Source organism: Trichomycterus rosablanca, unplaced genomic scaffold (genome assembly GCF_030014385.1).
Source record: "Trichomycterus rosablanca isolate fTriRos1 unplaced genomic scaffold, fTriRos1.hap1 scaffold_106, whole genome shotgun sequence".
NCBI classification, from domain to species: Eukaryota; Metazoa; Chordata; class Actinopteri; order Siluriformes; family Trichomycteridae; genus Trichomycterus; species Trichomycterus rosablanca.
Window position 1 is genome coordinate 163,643 of NW_026946947.1, and position 18,056 is coordinate 181,698.

Below are 18,056 nucleotides of genomic sequence, written 5' to 3' on the forward strand. Positions count from 1 at the left end.
GTAGCCTTTGTTACTTTGTTGGGTCAGATCCCTCCGTGTAGTTCTGGGATTTTTGCTCACCGTTCTCATGATCATTTTGACCCCACGGGATGAGATCTTGCGTGGGGTCCCAGATCGAGGGAGATTATCAATGGTCTTGTATGTCTTCCATTTTCTTACAATTGCTCCCACAGTTGATTTATTCACACCAACCTGCTTCCCTATTGTAGATTCACTCTTCCCAGCCTGGTGCAGGTCTACAATTTTCTTCCTGGTGTCCTTCGACAGCTTTTTGGTCTTGGCCATGGTTGAGTTTGGAGTCTGACTGTTTGAGGCTGTGGACAGGTGTCTTTTATACAGATAACGAGGTCAAACAGGTGCCATTAATACAGGTAACAAATGGAGGACAGAAGAGCTTCTTGAAGAAGAAGTTACAGGTCTGTGAGAGCCAGAAATCTTGCTTGTTCGTGGGTGACCAAATACTTATTTTCCACCATAATTTACAAATAAATTCTTTAAAAATCCTACAATGTGATTTCCTGGATTTTTTTTTCTCATTTTGTCTCTCATAGTTGAAGTGTACCTATGATGAAAATTACAGACCTCTCTCATCTTTCTAAGTAGGATAACTTGCACAATCAGTGGCTGAGTAAATACTTTTTGGTCCCACTGTAGAAGCACTTTGTAGTTCTACAATTACTGACTGTAGTCCATCTATTTCTCTACATACTTTATAAGCCTGCTTTCACCCCGTTCTTCAATGGTCAGGACCCCCACAGGATCACCACAGAGCAGGTATTATTTAGGTGGTGGATCATTCTCAGCACTGCAGTGACACTGACATGGTGGTGGTGTGTTAGTGTGTGTTGTGCTGGTATGAGTGGATCAGACACAGCAGCGCTGCTGGAGTTTTTAAATACCGTGTGCACTCACTGTCCACTCTGTTAGACACTCCCACCTAGTTGGTCCACCTTGTAGCTAGCTGTAAAGTCAGAAACGATTGCTCATCTATTGCTGCTGTTTGAGTTGGTCATCTTCTAGACCTTCATCAGTGGTCACAGGACGCTGCCCACTGGGCACTGTTGGCTGGATATTTTTGGTTGGTGGACTATTCTCAGTCCAGCAGTGACAGTGAGGTGTTTAAAAACTCCATCAGTGCTGCTGTGTATGATCCACTCATACCAGCACAACACACACTAACACACCACCACCATGTTAGTGTCAAGGCAGTGCTGAGAATGACCCAAATAATACCTACTCTGTAGTGGTCCTGTGGGGGTCCCGACCATTAAAGAGCAGCATGAAAGGTGGCAAACAAAGCATGCAGAGAAACAGATGGACTACAGTCAGTAATTGTAGAACTACAAAGTGCTTCTATTTGGTAAGTTGAGCTGATAAATTGGACAGTGAATGAAGAAACAAGGATGTGGTTTTAATGTTATGGCTGATCAGTGTATAATTTTTGTTATTTTATTTTAGGTTGAGTAATAAAATAAAGAACTAGCCTGAACTGTATTCTCTAATATAGAACTATATTTGCACCAGTGATGAAACCTAATTAAAACCATTTCTTTTTCATGCACCACCAAAACCATGTGATTGGTTTTTGTACAGTATGTTATTAGTTACTGTCACTGTGGGCCGCAGAGCACAGTAGTAGAGAGCAGAATCTGATACTGCAGCAGAGGAGATGTTCAGATCCACTCGATTTTTATCTTCATTTATTGTAGCAGAAAACCCAGAATCAGAATAAGCTTTGTTTCCATAACTACCCCCACTAACTGAAATGATGAATTCTGGTCTGGATTTTGAGTACTGACGATACCAGAACAGATAATCGTTTACATTTTCTCCTTTGTAATTACAGGACAGAGTAACAGAAGTTTTCTCCAAGACATTTTCACTTATAGAGACTGATTCAATTTCCACTGCTGAATTATAACCTGTTTAAAAGAGAACAAGATATATCAGTCTAATCTTTCTTTCTTTCACTTTGGAGTACAGTGTAAAAATTACAAGAAAAAGACAAAAAAAATGTAAAAAGTTATGTCTTACCTAACAGAATATGAAGAAGCCAAAGATGAACAAACAGTGTCATGACTGAACCTCAGTATGACTTTGCTCAGCCTGCAATCATTTCTTTTTAATTTGAACCATTGAACTTGACTTCCTGTTTAAACTGTGCAGCTGTTTCAGTGTTTTGTATGTAGATGGAGTCGCCATCTTGTGTATAATTTTGTAAACAGCATTGCTGTGTAAATAATTCTCTTTTCACATGTAGAAAACACTTCACTACTGCTTGTGGTTTGTGTTGGTTTGCAAGTCCTTACATTTATTTTAAACACAGAGATTTAAAAACACACACTGCAGTTATCTGGGACTAGGAGACTATACCACATCGGGTATACCACACAATGTTTGAACTGATTTTGAACTTATTCAAACTACACAAATCATTTAAACCTTTACTATCTCATGCCCATTGTGGAGAATGTGCACCCCTTTAAGCAGAGATTTTGCAGTTCAAAAGTGAAATGTAGAAAATTTGATTTCTATTCGATTTTATTTAATCTTCATGTTTTTACCACCACTGTATCCTGGTCAAGAATACACGGGGCAGGAGGCCAATACATCACAGGGCCTCGGCCACCCCTCAGACCTAGCCAGTCATATTTGTATGAAGACATAAGAGCACCGCTGAGGGTTCAAACCCTTGGTCCTGTCGTGGAAAATAAGGTGAGATGATAAATGAAAAACAAAGATTACAGTTAAGAATTCATTGGCACGATCGTGGGTTCTTACAGCAGTGTATCTGGAGAAGAACCAGGAACAGATACTATGGCCACCTCTTTATACTGCTCTAGTCACATGACAAGACATTGGATCCTCCATTCTGTGCTAAGTGTGGTTTCTTATCTAGTTGCAACAGCTTTATGACAGCTTAACAACAGACATTGCTTATATCTGTACTTTAGACTCCCAGCCTCACTTCAAGCAACCACATAAGGATTTAACAACTATAAGTATTTAATGCACAAGCAGCAAAATACTAATATTCAGGTGATATCAAACATAAGATCTAATTTTTCCATAACAGTCCCAGCAGTTGTGGACTACTGTAATTTACCACTCCACCACCCAATCTTGTTTTTAAATAAACATTCTATTTATTAAAGAAAAACATTGAAAAAAAGAGAAGTGTAAAATAGCAATTAGATAAATATATATATATATATATACAGTGGGGGAAATAAGTATTTGACCCCCTGCAGCTCCCTTGAGATCATTGACAAGCTCCTCCCGTGTAATTCTGGACTGACCTCACCTTTCTCAGAATCATTCTTACCCCACGAGGTGAGATCTTGCATGGAGCTCCAGAGCGAGGGCGATTGACTGTGATCTTGTATTTCTTCCATTTTCGAATTATCGTGCCAACAGTGGTCTCTTTCTCACCAAGCTTCTTGCTGATGGTCTTGTAGCCCATTCCAGCCTTGTGCAGGTCTACAATCTTGTCCCTGACGTCCTTTGATAGCTCTTTGGTCTTGCCCATGGTGGTCGAGAGATTTGAATGAAAGAAACTGATTCTGTGACAGGAGGCTTTTATACAGGGACAGGACTAATTTGTGTGCTTTTTGTGCACATAACCGGTCTGTGGAGGTCAGAATTCTTGCTGGTTGGTAGGGGATCAAATACTTTTTTTTTCTGGATTTTTTGTTGATATTCTGTCTCTCTCTGTTAAAATAAACCTTCCATAAAAATTATAGACTGTTCAAGTCTTTGTAAGGGGGTAAACTTACAAAATCAGCAGGGGGTCAAATACTTATTTCCCCCACTGTATATATACCGTGTCCACTCACTGTCCACTCTATTAGACACTCCCACCTAGTTGGTCCACCTTGTAGATGTAAAGTCAGAGACGATCGTGCATCTATTGCTGCTGTTTGAGTTGGTCATCTTCTAGACCTTCATCAGTGGTCACAGGATGCTGCCCATGGGGCACTGTTGGCTGGATATAGTTTTGGTTGGTGGAGTATTCTCAGTCCAGCAGTGACAGTGAGGTGTTTAAAAACTCCATCAGCATTGCTGTGTCTTATCCACACATACCAGCACAACAAAGACTAACACACCACCACCATGTCACTGCAGTGCTGAGAATCATCCACCACCTAAATAATACCTACTCTGTAGTGGTCCTGTGGGGGTCCTGACCATCAATTGTAGAACTACAAAGTGCTCCTATATTGTAAGTGGAGCTGATAAAATGGACAGTGAGTGTACAAATAGAAGGTGGTCATAATGTTATGTCTGATCGGTGTATATCTGTTTCATTTGCTATGCTGTCTTGAATTCCTCAGAATATAATTTTAGGTTTTAAACTTGGGACTTTAAGTCATTAAGTTATCCTTTATGGCATGTAAGGCCCCAGTACCATTTGTAGAGAAGCAGTGCATATCATGACGTTCCAACCTAAATGATTTAAACGCTTGAATGAGGTGTAAGAACAAAGATGATTTTCATGCAGTAAACATTTAAGTGTAAATATACAAAGGTTATTACCAAAATGTTTAGTTTATGTAACATTTACAAATATAAAGGTCATTACTTTTAGAAGAGTATTGTTTTGGACTAATTAAAAACTAATTTTGTAAGATTATTGACTACATAATCTTGACGAAATTAGTTATTGAATAAATTAGCATCATAAATTAAAAGCTACAAACCATTATTAAAAGAAAGATAAATAGCTCCCTCTTCTGAGAAAAGCAGATCGAGTCTTAGTGGCTTTTTGTACAGCGTAGTTGGATTTCCTGTCACTGTGGGCTGCAGGGTGCAGTAGTACAGTGCAGAGTCAGATACTGCAGCAGAGACGATCTTCAGATGCACCTTTTTATTATTACTGTCAGTTGTAATGAACAGATGTGGGTCGGGTGGTTCAGACTTAATGACAGTGTTACCACTTTCATCAATAAGCAGCAGAAACTCTGGTTTTGATCCAGGCTTTTGTCGATACCAGTGGAGATTATAAACTGATCCTTCATATGTGCATGACAGTGTGGTGTTGCTTCCTTCAGTTAAATATGAGCTGGTTTGGTCTGGACTGATGGGCTCCGCAGCCTCTGCTATACAGACATTAAAACAATATTATGTATTTTTCTGCCAAATAAAAAAGTTCCATAGATATTCCCACTTTGATTAATCTAGAAGCAAATCTAATAATATGTGATACTTATAAGACTTACCAATGACACCAGCAGTAATGAGAACTATGAAGAGGAGTAACATTGTTGTCCTGAGTGTCTGATCTAACATAATGTGTCTCTTTAAAACATCTGTACTGTATGCAGTCACATCTAGAACCTCCCACTCAATTTCTCATATTCATGTAAACTCTGTCTTCTTCTCATATTGCAATGTTAACAAACCACTGTGTATTTATAAAAAGATTAACACAATTATTTAGACCACTTTTATTATTTTATTACAGTTTACATGCATCTAATTTACAAACCCAAATAAAAAAAAGTTGGGACAATGTGGAAAATGCAAATAAAAATAAAAATGCAGTGTTCCTTACATTTACTTTGACTTCTATTTGATTGCAGACAGTTTGAACCCAAGATATTTCATGTTTGATCTGCTCAACTTTATTTCATTTATTAATATACCTCCATTTCTGCATTTCAGGCCTCCAACACATTCCAAAAAAAGTTGGGACGGGGGCAATTTAGGGCTAGTAATGAGGTAAAAAAACTAAATAATGATGTGATTTTAAACAGGTGATGTTAACAGGTGATTGTAATCATGGTTTGGTACAAAAGCAGCATCCAGGAAAGGCTGAGTCTTTGATGAGTAAAGATGATTAGAGGATCTCCAGTTTGTCAACAAATGCTTGAGAAAATTATTGACATGTTTAAAAACAATGAACCTCAAAGGAAGATTGGAAAGGAATTGCATATTTCTCCCTCTACAGTGCATAATATCATTAAAGGAATTTTAGTGCATAAAGGCCAAGGGCGCAAGCTTAAGCTGAACGCCCGTGATCTTTGATCCCTCAGACGGCACTGCATCAAGAACCACCACTCACCAATAGCTGATATAACCACATGGGTGAGGGATTACTTTGGCAAATCTTTATCAGGCACTACAATACAGAGTTACATGCACAAATGCCACTTAAATCTTTACTGTGCAAAAAAGAAGCCTTATGTTAACCATGTCCAGAAGCAGCGTCGACTTCTCTGGGCTCTGAGGCATCTTGGATGGATCATCACACAGTGGAACCGTGTATTGTGGTCAGGTGAATCAGCATTCCAGGTCTTTTTGGGAAAAAATGGATGATGTGTGCCCCAGACCAAAGACGAAAAGGACCATCCAGCAACAAGTTCAAAAGCCAGGGTCTGTCACGGTATGGGGCTGTGTCAGTGCCCTTGGTAAAGGTCATTTACACTTCTGTGATGGCAGTATTAATGCAGAAAAGTACATTGAGATCTTAGAGCAACATATGCTGCCTTCAAGACGTCATCTTTTCCAGGGACGTTCATGCATTTTTTAACAAGATAATGTAAAACCATATGCTGCACACATTACAAAGGCATGGATGTAGAAGAAGAGTGTAGGGGTACTGGACTGGCCTTCCTGCAGTCCTGACCTGTCCCCAATAGAGAATTTTGAAAAGAAAATGAGACAACGACGACCCCGTACTGTTGCACATCTTAAGACGTGTTTGCAGGAAGAATGGTACAAAATAAAAACTAAATATACACTAAACCACTTGGTATCCTCTGTGCCTAAATGTCTTTTAAGTGTGGTGAAAAGGAATGGCAACATTATGAAGTGGTAAATGCTTTACTGTCCCAACTTTTTTCGGAATTTGTTACAGGCCTGAAATGCAGAAATGGATGTAATTATTTAAATAGGGTTTTTAACATTTTACCATTTTATTATTGACTTTTTTCGGCTACAATTACTGACTTATTATTCATTAGGAATTTGAATTATGACTTTGTTATGATTTCATAATCGATTTGTTACAGCTACAATTACCCAAATTATTATAAAGTATATAAAAGTAACAGCTAGGAGACTGACATTTAATTTCTGAGTAAATATGATTTGTTGCCTTAATATTAGCATATCATTACCCAATTATTAGTGATTTGTAATGTAAGGTGCTACCGAAATGTACATATTTTACATGTAACTTAGTGTTTGGTTTTTGTACAGTATGTAATGAGTTCCTGTCACTGTGGGCTGCAGAGCACAGTAGTAGAGAGCAGAATCTGATACTGCAGCAGAGGAGATGTTCAGATCCACTCGGTTTTTATCTTCATTTATCTTTGCAGAAAACGTAGAACCTGCAGCTTCTTTATTATATTCGTCAACCAGAATAATGAATTCTGGTCTGAATGTTGAGTACTGACGATACCACTGCAAGTAATTATTTGTACCAGATGCTTTGTAATTGCAGGATAAAGTAACAGAGTCTCTCTCCAAGACAGTTTTAGTGGTTGAAACTGAATTAATTTCCTGTGCGCTGTTATAACCTGTGGACAGATAAAGAACAATTTTTATTTATTGAAAGATACGAGTGTAAGAAAAAAAACTGACTAGAATCTAGCAGCAGATACATTGTAACTTCTATTTAAGGTTTGGATAAAGGTTCTCATGTGTTATGTGATGTTATTTCTCACCTAAAACAATGGAAAGAAGACACAGAAATCCAAACAATGCCATGACTGATCTGCAGAATAATGTAGCTCAACACCTGCTGTCATATCTTATGCATAATTAAACCATTTCCTCTCTTTAACTTCCTTTTAATAATAATAATTATCCAGAATTAAAACCGTTTTCGGTCCGCACGAAGCGCGTTTGTGTTTGGTTGTGTTCTGTATTTCAGCTCTTAAAACACCTCTGTTTTGTGAGGAGTTATAACCGTTTCTGTTCGTAGGAAGCGCGTTTATTTGTTTTGTACACCAGCGCATAAACACCGTTTTCCTTTAGAATTACAGCCGCTTTTGTCCGAACGAAGCACGTTTGTGTTGGTTTGGTTGGTGGTTTTTGTATTCCAGCTCATCATCGCCTGTTTCATCCGGAATTAAAGCCGTTCTTCTGTGACTACCAGCAGAAGCGCCGGTGAATCCAACATAAACATCATCTCCAACTCATCTTGTAAAGCTAAGTATATTTCTTTGTTGTTATGGCCCCAGCAGGAGCGCTGTATCCATGTTCCGAGTGTAATATGTTCAGTTATTCCTTCTCCGTGTTTAGTGATAACTTTACATGTGATAAGTGTAGATTAGTGGTTAGTCTAACGGAGAAGATCTCAGTGTTAGAAGGGCGCATTCGGGCGTTAGAACAGACTACTACTAGTGAGGGCTTAGATTCAGCTGTAGCAGTCCCGAATGCCAGCAGTTCAGGTACAGAACCCCAGACTCCGGCATTAGAGCCCTCACAGCGGGGCGACTGGGTGACGTCTCGGCGACATAGTCGTAGGGAAAAGCACCGACCATCTCAGTTGCACGTGTCCAACAGGTTTTCCCCACTCAGTGAGCCACCCGCTGAGAAGCCTGTTAATGTAAGTGCTCTGGTTATAGGAGATTCTCAGCTCCGACACGTGCGTATTGCAACCCCCATAGAGACACCAGCAACCATAGTCACCTGTATTCCGGGGGCCAGGGCGCCTGACATCAGAGCAAACCTGAAAGTGCTGGCTAATGCTAATCGTAGATTTTCGAAGATTGTTATCCACGTCGGCACTAATGATGTTCGTTTACGGCAGTCTGAGGTTACTAAGAGTAATGTTAAAGAGGTGTGTGAGTTAGCTAGGTCGATGTCTGAGGCAGTAGTGTGCTCTGGCCCCTTACCGATTCGACCCAGTGGCGAAACCTACAGCAGGTTGTTGTCGCTGAACCGCTGGATGTCTAAATGGTGCTCAGAAAACTGCATCGATTTTGTAGATAACTGGTCCACCTTTGAGGGAAGGCCTGGTCTTTTGAAGCGGGATGGTGTCCACCCCACGTGGGAGGGTGCTGCTCGCATTTCTTGCAGCATAGGTGACAGGCTTTACCACCGCGTTAGTGTAGCGGCAGATAGTGTTAAATGACTATCCAGAGCCAAGACCAGGCAGCAGACTAACAGGCCTAACCGACTGTCTGCGAGTCGCCATCGGACGTCACCCGGAATCCTTAGGTCACAAACCATTGAGACTGTGTCTGTTTACCGTGGCAGGTGTAAGCCAAAACAAAATCAAAAAGTATGTCATAATAACTTAATTAAAATTAATCTAAATGAGCATCATGAAAACCCTAGTAAAGTTAAACTAAAGTTAGGACTTCTAAACATCAGGTCACTTGCATGCAAAACAGTAATTGTAAATGAAATAATTACAGATAATTGTCTTAGTGCCCTGTGTTTAACCGAGACCTGGGCTAGACCTGATGAGTATCTAGGTTTAAATGAAGCATCTCCTCCGGGTTACAGTTATGAACATAAGCCACGTCTTAGCGGTCGTGGTGGAGGAATAGCCGCAATTTATGATAAAGACATAGGTCTTACTGTAAAATCATCTCCCATAACAAACTCGTTTGAAGTTCTTATCTCTGACATAACCAATAAATGTTCATCTGATAAAAATAGTATGTTTAAACTGGTTACTGTTTATCGACCCCCTGGTCCTTACTCAGAATTTCTTAACGAATTTGCCGATTTTCTTTCTAAATTAGTCTTATCAACTAAGAAAGCTTTAATTGTTGGTGACTTTAATATTCATTATGAGGATAAGTGTAATCCACTCAAAATTGCGTTTGATTCTATTTTAGAATCCTTAGGCATCACCCAAAATGTAACAGGACCCACTCACCGCTGTAAACATACCTTAGATTTAATACTTACTTATGGTATAAACATAGACAACCTGGAAATTATACCACAGAATGACTTAATCTCTGATCACTCCCTACTAATATATGAAGTGTCCCTGTCCAATAATATACAGCAACCAAATCGTTTTAAATGTAAGCGCACTATTACATCTGCAACTGCAGCAGCGTTCATAAACTGCCTACCAGAATTACCAAATATATCAGCATCAGAACCTAAAGAACTAGATCAGGCAACTCAAAACCTAGAGACCGTACTGCGCACAACCTTAGATAACGTAGCCCCACTCAAAACTAAACTGATTAGGGAGAAAAAACTTGCTCCTTGGTACAATGACCACACATGCGCACTTAAACAAGCAGCACGGAAATTAGAACGTAAGTGGCGTCACACTACACTGGAGGTGTATAAGATTGCTTGGAAAGATGCTCTAACTGAGTATAAACATGCACTTATAAAAGCTAAATCTTTATATTATTCATCCCTAATAGAGAAAAATAAAAACAATCCTAGATTCCTTTTTGAGACAGTGTCCAAATTAACTAAAAACGTCAATGAAACTGAATCTAATATACCGCCCGACTGTACCAGTGATGATTTTTTAAAATTCTTTAATGACAAGATAGAAAAAATACGACTTCAGAGTCAGAGTGTGTCACTTGCCAATGTTAAGTATGGACTCACTCCGAGCAGCATTGGTGATAATAGTAACGAGTTAATCCAACTAAATTCCTTTAATCCAATCTCCCAAAATGAACTAACTGTGTTGATTAAATCATCGAAGTCATCATCGTGTATACTCGATCCTGTTCCAACTCGTTTACTTAAAGATTTACTCCCAGCTATTGTAGAGCCCCTGCTTACATTAATCAATGCATCCCTTAGCCTTGGGTATGTACCTAAATTGTTTAAAAGTGCTGTTATTAAACCCCTGATTAAAAAACCTAATCTTGATCCACATGTTTTATCTAATTATAGGCCAATTTCAAACCTTCCTTTTGTCTCAAAGATATTAGAAAAAGTCGTTTCCAAACAGCTATGTTCTTATTTGAATGAAAATTGTATTCATGAAAAATTTCAATCAGGATTTAGACCCAACCATAGTACCGAAACCGCATTAATTAGAGTAGTTAACGAGTTGTTAATGTCTTCTGATAATGGATGTGTCTCTTTTCTTGTTCTATTAGATCTTAGCGCAGCGTTTGATACGGTCGATCATAACATTTTACTGGAGAGGCTAGAAAATACAGTAGGTGTTAAAGGACTCGCACTCTCTTGGTTTCAATCATATTTGACTGACCGCTCTCAATTCGTTTATGTAAATAATAAATGCTCAGAAACTACAAAAGTAAAGTGTGGTGTTCCACAGGGGTCGGTACTTGGACCGCTATTATTTACACTCTATATGCTTCCACTAGGTGAAATTATTCATAAACATGGCATAAACTTTCACTGCTATGCAGATGACACACAGCTGTATATATCAGCCAAACCAAATGATACTGACACAATCAGTAAGATAGAAGATTGTGTAAACGACATAAAAAACTGGATGTCGTGTAATTTTCTTTTACTTAATTCAGATAAAACTGAGGTTTTACTTGTTGGCTCTAAAGCTGCAAGAGACAAGTTGTCTAACCTGGTGCTAAACTTAAACACGTTCTCTGTTACTCCCAGCCCAGATGTAAAAAACTTAGGTGTCACAATAGATTCAGATCTCTCCTTTGATACACACATTAATAATATTACTAGAGTTGCTTTCTATCATTTGCGTAATATCTCTAAAATAAGAAATATACTATCTGTTAATGACGCCGAAAAACTGATCCATGCGTTTATAACTTCTCGGTTAGATTATTGTAATGCTCTTCTAACTGGATGCTCTGGTAGATCCTTAAACAAACTCCAGTTAGTTCAAAATGCAGCAGCTCGAGTGCTAACTAGAACTAAAAAATTTGATCATATCACTCCTGTTCTATCATCTCTACACTGGCTGCCAGTTAAATTTCGCATTGATTACAAAATACTTTTACTAACCTATAAAGCGCTACATGGTCTGGCTCCACAGTATCTGAGTGAGCTTATTAATTACTACAACCCAGCACGTCCACTTCGTTCACAAGATGCAGGGTTACTTATAGTTCCTAAAATTAAAAAGACCAAAGCTGGTGGAAGAGCATTTTCTTACAAAGCTCCACAACTCTGGAATAATCTTCCTGCCTCTGTTCGGTATTCGGACACAGTCTCAATGTTTAAGTCTAAACTGAAAACATATTTATTTTCTCAGGCTTTTGATTAGTATAGACAAAGGCGCAGAGCTTGGGGGTTCTTGGTCATAGAAACTTGTGGTGATCAGGGATGTTGGGTCGCTGTCGTTCTGCCTCTCTTGTCCAATCACTCTGGTTTGGGTAGGAGAGGTGGGCGCTGATGTCCTGTGAAAGCCTTCATGACCTTGTTACCTGCTCGCTCTCCCTTTTAGTTATGCTGTAATAATTAGGGCTGCCGGAGTCTAAAACTCTCTGTAAAACTGTTTGTCAACTAGCATTGTACATTATTAACTACATTCTCTGTTGTTTTACCCCGAGGGCATTCTGATGGAAACCTGTTTACCCGCCGAGGTTAAGGATTAAAGTCGAGACTGCCGGGACAACGATGCTGCTCCTGTCAGATGTGACGGGTCTGGAGTAATTGCAACGACAAGAAATCACTACAGACTTTATTGAAGACTAGAGCGGATAACAACTCTATTATTATTTAATTGTTTATTTATCTATTTATTACCACTGTATGACTTTTAGATCATTCAATTCTGTGTTTGTATGATTTGTGTAAATCGTGTATTTATTTAAAGTATCCTCCAGACCACCCAAGAAGGATGGGCCCTGTTGAGTCTGGTTCCTCTCAAGGTTTCTTCCTGTAATTTTCAGGGAGTTTTTCCTTGCCACAGTCGCCCTCGGCTTGCTCAACAGGGGTTTTTGTATCTGTTGGTCCTGGATTTTGTAAAGTTGCTTTGAGACAATGTATATTGTAAAAAGCGCTATATAAATAAAGTTGACTTGACTTGACTTGACTTTTCCAGCAGTACAGCCCTGTTACAGAGTTTAGTAACATGTAGATGGAGTCTGCCATCATGTGCACACTTACACTCACTACATCTGTGTGGAACAAAACCTACTATCTATTTGTACTGTATAACTGATTATTTATGCAAATATTATATGTAATATGTTTATTCTTACAGAACTGCTGACTTTTTATATTTGATATAGACGTTAACTTAAACTCTTGATTTCTGTCATTATAAATTATGTATTTAATGTATTGCACTACTGACACATAACTGTTAGTACATTTGGTTAATAATAAGTGAAGTATTTATCATGGTAAGCAATAAGCCAAAGACACTCGCAAAAAGTGCACTGAAAGACTCGTCAAAAATCTGCACACAAGCATTTAGAAGGAAAAAAGAAGGCTTACCATATAATCACAACAGCACTGTACCTACTGTAAAATATGTACAGGGTGAGTCAAAAGTCTCAGGACACTCTTTTCTTTCAGAAACGAAAGGGAAAATGACATATCTAAATACCCCAGCAAGTAATGGGTGAGGGGGCCTATCTTTTAGGCTATGTCCTTAACATGGCCGCCATCTTGAAAGCTGCCATATTGGATCAAGGGCAAGTTTTTCCAATGGGAAGGTGGTCATGTAGCATATCAAAGAAGACCATAATTTTCTCAGAAATCGATTGCCACAAGATATCTCTTGTGTATGGTTCTCGGTACCTCAGATCCAACAATGCAGGTCTTGTCAAAGTGGAAAGAAGTGACTGATGCTGGCGTCAGCCGATGGCGAGATCTTCAGTTTCCCATATGGTCTAGCGGTCAGGATTCCTGGTTTTCACCCAGGCGGCCCGGATTCGACTCCCGGTATGGGAATTCGTCTTTATGATAAGACTCGAGCAAAACTTTGCCTATTAATTCATCTGCGCCATGTTGCTGTAGCTCAAGAAGCTTGATCTGTTGGAACTATGACTGCAGTCTATCAGGGAGCAGTGGACGTGAGCTGGACGTGGCTGAACGCTGGAATGCCGTGATCGAATAGTGGTTAGTACTCTGCGTTGTGGCCACAGCAACCATGATTCGAATCCGGGTCACGGCAGGGTGTTTTTGTATGCTGTGCTTTAAAGTTTTCCATTCTCTCCTTGGTCAAAAGACAGAAATGAAGCTGGAGCTTCAGGAAAGTCACAAGCACAGTCTGAGGGCCAGTGGTGCAATGGATAACGCGTCTGACTACGGATCAGAAGATTCTAGGTTTGACTCCTGGCTGGCTCGGTTACCTTGTGCCTTTTCTGTCTTTCTAACTCCTTGTGTATGGTTCTTGGTACCTCAGATCCAACAATGCAGGTCTTGTCAAAGTGGAAAGAAGTGACTGATGCTGGCGTCAGCTGATGACAAGTCCTTCAGTTTCCCATATGGTCTAGCTGTCAGGATTCCTGGTTTTCACCCAGGCAGCCCGGGTTCGACTCCTGGTATGGGAATTTGTCTTTATGATAAGACTTGAGAATAACTTTGCCTATTAGTTCCTCTGTGCCATGATGCTGTATCTTAAGAGGCTTGTTCTGTTGGGACTATGACTGCAGTCTATCAGGGAACAGTGGACATGAACTGGCCGTGGCTGACCGTTGGAATGCTGTGATCGTATAGTGGTCAGTACTCTGCGTTGTGGTGGCAGCAACCCCAGTTCGAATCCGGGTCACGGCAGTGTGTTTTTGTATGCTGTGCTTCAATGTTTTCTATTCTCTCCTTGGTCAAAAAACAGAAATGAGGCCGGAACTTCAGGAAAGTCACAAGCGCCATCCCATAGGGGCCGGTGGCGCAATGGATAAAACGTCAGACTACGGATCAGAAGATTGTAGATTCGGCTCCTGGCTGGCTCGGTTACCTTGTGCCTTTTTTGTCTTTCGAACTTCTTGTGTATGGTTCTTGGTTCCTCAGATCCAACAATGCAGGTCTTGTCAAAGTGGAAAGAAGTGACTGATGCTGGCGTCAGCCGATGGTGAGCCCTTCAGTTTCCCATATGGTCTAGCGGTCAGGATTCCTGGTTTTCACCCAGGCGGCCCGGGTTCGACTCCCGGTATAGGAATTCATCTTTATGATAGGACTCGAGCAAAACTTTGCCTATTCGTTCCTCTGCGCCATGTTGCTGTAGCTCAAGAAGCTTGATCTGTTGTAACTATGACTGCAGTCTATAAGGGAGCAGTGGACGTGAGCTGGACGTGGCTGACCATTGGAATGCCGTGATCGTATAGTGGTTAGTACTCTGCGTTGCGGCTGCAGCAACCTTGGGTCGAATCTTGGTCACGGCAGGGTGTTTTTGTATGCCGTGCTTCAAAGTTTTCTATTCTTTCCTTGGTCAAAAGACAGAAATGAGGCCGGAGCTTCAGGAAAGTCACAAGCGCAGTCCCTTAGGGGCCAGTGGCGCAATGGATAACGCAGTCTACAGTTACAGTTGTGATTTTTTTTGTGAGCAGCACCAGATCTGAAAGCAAGAGTTTCAGGGGTTTTGTTCAGTGGTCTGGTTTTCGAACCCACGTGTGCAGAGAACAATGGATTAGCCGTCCATCACCTTAACCTCTCGGCCACCTCATCTTGCTTTACCTGCTTGTTTCTGGTCCAGTTGGTCTGATTGATCAATGTAGATTTTGTAGATTTGTAAAAGACTGAAGAGCAGAAAGCTCATTTTATTTTAGTTCTCTTTAAAACTGACTGTTAACAAATAATGCACTAATGCAGTGTGCGAGCACATTCTGGTAAACAATCAGATATTTCTTAAAGGCAATGTAGCTGTTCAAGCCGTCTGGGTTGATCAATCAGACCGATCGGCCCAGAAACACATTTTCCTAGGCAGGTTGAGACGAGGTGGCTGAGTGGTTAAGGCGATGGACTGCTAATCTGTTGTGCTCTGCATGTGTGATTTTGGAAACCAGACCTTTAAACATTGATCAAAACCCCTGAAATTCTTGCTTTCAGCTCTGATAATTAAACTCCACCTTTACAACATATTGGTACTACTCACATAAAAATACAACTGTAACACCAGAGAGAAACAGTTCATCTTATACAGGCATTTTCTTAATGCAACTGTGTTTTTGGCTTACTTCATGGAGGTAAAGCATGTTCTGGTTGTTAAGTTCTGGTGTTAACCACGTGGTGGTTAAGGCGATGGACTCTCTAATCCATTGTGCTCTGCACATATGGGTTCGAATCCCATCCTTATTGAAAACCAAGCCTTTAAACATTGAACAAAACCCCTGAAACTCTTGCTTTCAGCTCTGTGCAAAATATTGGCAGTTCTCACAAAAAATCACAACTGTAACACCAAATAGAAACTGATCATCTTATACAGCCGTTCTTTTAATACAATGTTAATGACATACAGATTAGTAACCTCACATTGTTTAACGGTCTTCACTTTGTGGATTTGTGGAGCTGAATTATTGAGCATGCATTAAGAGTTTAAAAGATAATGTTTTCGACGAGGATGGGATTCAAACCCACGCGTGCAGAGCACAATGGATTAGCAGTCCATCGCCTTAACCACTCGGCCACCTCATCTGGTCAAGCTATGAGAAATGCTCTTCTGGTCTGGTTGCAGGTGTGTCATTTGTGTGGCAGGAGGAGCTTCAGAGGGCTGAATTGGCCTGAAAACGGGTGGAAAGAGGCAACACAGACGATCTAAACTACTGTTCTTATGTCTGTTTGCTTTTCCACATATGATCAATAGGCTGCAATGTTTTCAAAGCAGACTGAGGTCATTTGAGAGAGTTTTTAAAAGTACTTTCACCTCCACGAGGATGGGATTCACCTGCACTTTTAAAAGCTCTCTTGAATTACTTTGGTCTGCTTTGAAAACATTGCCGCCTATTGACCATATAAGGAAGAACAAACAGACGCAGGAGTAGCAATTCAGTACATCAGTGTTACTTATTTCCAATGTTTTCAAAGCAGACTGAGGTTATTTAAGAGGGCTTTTAAAAGTGTGTTTACTTCGACGAGGATGGGATTCGAACTCACGAGTGCAGAGCACAATGAATTATCCATCCTTTGCCTTGTTCATCCAGTTGTAGACTTTCCGATCCTTGGTAGTTCATAGCCAAATTTATCAGCCATGCATGATCTCTGTTACTTAAATCGTAACCATTAACCAGCAGGGGTCGTACTTTTATGTTTTGAGGTAGTTTGGAGACTTTTAGCAGATGCAAGATTTAAACACACAAGTTTGACATGTCAGTTGATACATCATAGCACGTTTTACTGCTGCGCCACCGAAGCACCATAATCACACATGTAATAACACCTACTCTATGGAGCTTTTGTATTGTCTTTGTACAGTTACAGTATAATTAGCACTCTTTAAGTGTATTGATCACTAGTGTAACAATAATACACTTTAGTGCACTGTAGCATATTGAAGATTAGTATACTTAAGTCTACTTTATAGCTTCATAAAAAAATACACTTAAGTAAACCTTTGTATATGGTATTTAAAGTGTGCTTTAAGTGAATTACTTCAGCAGTTGTTTAACATACTTTGCAAAAATATACTAAACATCTATTTGAAAACAAGTATTTGAGAAGTATATTAAATAAAAAAAAAAAAGAGCTGAGGTGCAGTTTGTTTTTACTGATACGGCTTGAGAAGTTTCTACAGTTTAATTGGAGTCCACCTGTGCTAAATTCTTTTGATTGGACATGATTGGGGATTACCAACACCTGCCTGTATAAGGTCCCACAGTTGACAGTGCATATCAGAGCAAACGCCAAGCCATGGGGTCAAAGAAATTATCTGCAGACCTCAGAAACAGGATTGTGTCAGGGCACAGATCTGGAGAAGGGTACAGAAAAATTGCTGCAGCTTTACAGGTCCCAAAGAGCACAGTGGCCTCCATCATTCATAAATGGAAGAAGTTTGAAACCACCAAAAATCTTCCTAGACCTGACCATTCGGCCAAACTGAGCGATAGAGGAAGATGGGTTTTGGCCAGGGAGGTGAGCAGGAACCTGAGGGTCACTCTGACAGAGCTCCAGCCTATCCTTGTGGAGATGGGAGAACCATCCAGGCAGCACTCCACAAATCACGCCTTTATGGTAGAGTGGCCAGACAGAAGCCACTCCTTAGTAAAAGGCACATGACA

General features: G+C 40.1%; 3 non-coding genes across 3 annotated transcripts; 2 read left to right on the top strand and 1 right to left on the bottom strand.

Annotated features, from left to right (window-relative positions):
• The first annotated feature begins 13,725 nt into the window (after positions 1 to 13,725).
• On the top strand, positions 13,726 to 13,797 carry trnae-uuc (transfer RNA glutamic acid (anticodon UUC)). The gene has a single exon. It is a non-coding gene; the product is annotated as a tRNA-Glu (tRNA).
• Positions 13,798 to 14,932: 1,135 nt separating this feature from the next.
• On the top strand, positions 14,933 to 15,004 carry trnae-uuc (transfer RNA glutamic acid (anticodon UUC)). The gene has a single exon. It is a non-coding gene; the product is annotated as a tRNA-Glu (tRNA).
• Positions 15,005 to 16,394: 1,390 nt separating this feature from the next.
• Positions 16,395 to 16,476, bottom strand: trnas-gcu (transfer RNA serine (anticodon GCU)). The gene has a single exon. It is a non-coding gene; the product is annotated as a tRNA-Ser (tRNA).
• Positions 16,477 to 18,056: the final 1,580 nt, after the last annotated feature.